We start from the raw sequence: 2,626 nt of genomic DNA on the forward strand, positions 1-2,626 counted from the left end.
TGCAGTTAACAGCAGCTTTTTTTTTAAAAGGCAATTTTAATGCATAATCCCAGAAAGGGAAATGCAGTATCTGTGGTCTCGCTACGAGAGACCATATCATCAGCCAGAGCGCAAGTAATAACCTGGGTGGGTTTCTGTGCTTACTTTCTGCAAAGAAAATGTACGTAGAAAGCTTGCATCTGATTGCGCAGTAAAACAAGAACTGTGTTCAATGTTAAATGTAAATGGCATCAGCTTGAGAGCCTACAAAATAGGTTCACTTGGCAATCTTCTAAGAAGCTCTAGCTTCCCTCACCCTACTCCCAAGTCCACTTCCAATCTCAGAAGGTCAGACTAGCCATGTTTGTTCCCTTTACAGTTTTTTTTTTAAGTATGCACTTCAGCTTTTACCACTCCTCCTCCTACCTGCTTCACAGGACTTGCTCTGCTCTTGTTCCTCCATTCTTCCACTCTTGCCCCTGCCAGCAGACAGCTGTGTGAAGAGAGTCTTACCTCCATCTCCAGTCAAAACCCAAGAGGCAACAGAAATTTGTCTCTCACACATCATCAACATTTAATTTTCATTTCATTGACTGGCATTACTGGGAAGAGGTCCCTGAGGTCACTAGGGTCTTGATGTCACCATCACCGTTACATTCCTAGAGCGAAGTGGACTGAAAACAGGGCAAACCTCCCCCCAGCATGGATCAGGTAGCCTTAGTTTTGAGGGGGCTTAAGGGGGGGTAAGGAAGACAAAAATGTGATAATCACATGAGCTGCTGTTTTTACTAACTGTACGTTCATCAGCTCGTTATGCTTTGACTCAGCCCAAGTTTTAAATTGCTTTCTATGAGGAAGCAGTGGTTTCAAAAGCCCAGAACAGTGGCCTGGCACTTCTCCTGGGGAAAGCACAGGAGTCCTAGTAAAGCTGTTACTGCCCCTTTTTAAATCTGAAATTACAGAGATTTAGCCAAACAACTCACCTATCTAGACATTTTAGTTAGATAGCCATGTCTTAAAGTTTGTGAGATAAAAAGTAGAGTTCTTCTAGTACTTTTAGACTTTATAGCTTTATATTTAATACAATATGGCTATTCTACTATACACGCAAAACCACAACTGGGAGTTCAGGTAGAACAAACAGAGTTGGTTATGTATCAGCTCAGGCTGGCAACTGGCCTTGCCCTTCGAACCAGGCTTACAGAGAACTTCTTGGCCCTCGGGCCCAAACGGGTGCTCTGGGGCAAACTGAAGTGTTTCTGCAGCGAAGCCTTCGGCTAATTCTGCACTTTGAGAATATGAGCGAGAACCACCATAAATAGTAAAGGAAAAGGAGCTATTTCTAGCCTTCTGCAACACCCCCCTCTCTGGAAGGGGCTGCTTTCCTAGCATATAAAATGCTGTAAAACACTTCTAGAGAACTGCCCTGCTCACTTGGAGGTGTAGATTTCAGCTGCTGTTTACAGGGACCCTTCACCAAGTGCTGCTCCTGTACGAAGCCAAAGTGTGATATACTACAGGCAACGATGAGGCTGGGGCATCAGATCACTTTAAAAACTGCAACCCCCAAAACACCCTATACATTTGTCTCGTGACAGCCCATCACCACTTTGCTTTCCCAGTGCCAGGAGAACAGCGTACTGCTGCAGGTACGTTCACTTATTCTCCTCTAAACTGCTGATTTTCTAAGTTTATTAGAATAATCTGTTTCTGGAGGAAACAGCTCCATCATGGGATGTGCCCCAAGCTGGGCTTCCCTCAGCAAATGACATTCAGCTCTTCTTACAGCACCTGCCCCTTGCTTTTTTAAAACAGAATTTTGCTATCTGCTTGCAGAAAGCTGGTTGCCTGGTCTTTAGCAACCCCTGTGACACTCCACTGAGCCTCCAGTATTGCTGTGCCTCTCTGTAGTTCGACCCGCATCAGAATTAAGAGAACAGAATCAAATGCTTCATTTGAACGCTACACTGGTAACACCCCAGCAAGGTACTGACAAAATCTACTGCGTCCTCATTTATGTCTGTGGCCATGTTAGGGCCATCATACTTCATTACCTCCACAGCTTTCCCATGAGATTCGTTAAAATACAAAGCTTTTAAAAAGACAAAAGGGTTATTTTGGGCAGCTGATATTAAAAATTGGCCTTTGAATGCTGCACTCCTCTCCCACACCTTAGGAAGACTAGCTCTGTAATGCTGTCGGTAGGCCAAGCACAGCCATGACCATCTCACACCTGCCTTGGCTTTGTGGACCACTGGGTGAGCTACTCTCCTTTCTGTGTCACCTTGCTGTCCTGTGCAGGCTCACATTATGAAGTTAAGACCTACCTGTGGCAGCTGAAAGCAAGCCAACAACCCCCGGAGAAGTACCAGCTGAAGAGAGGCTGAAGTTTGGCTAGAAATACAAACTCCATTCGGTGACGTGCAAAGAGCCGGCAGGAGGAGATGAGCGGCCGGCAGGGCAGGGGCCACGGTGAAAGCCACCCTGCCCCAGGACACCCAGCTCTAGTTCCGTCTGCGATCTGGCAAAGAACTGATGCAAAGCATCTGTCAGGGCACGGGCTGCTCTTTCTGACAGGCAGGTAAGTGTGGGGGGAAAAAAAAAGAAATGAAAAACACTTTGCTGCTCATGTTTAGTCTTCCTGCTG

This window comes from Phaethon lepturus, unplaced genomic scaffold (genome assembly GCF_000687285.1).
Source record: "Phaethon lepturus isolate BGI_N335 unplaced genomic scaffold, ASM68728v1 scaffold3107, whole genome shotgun sequence".
Classification (NCBI taxonomy): Eukaryota; Metazoa; Chordata; class Aves; order Phaethontiformes; family Phaethontidae; genus Phaethon; species Phaethon lepturus.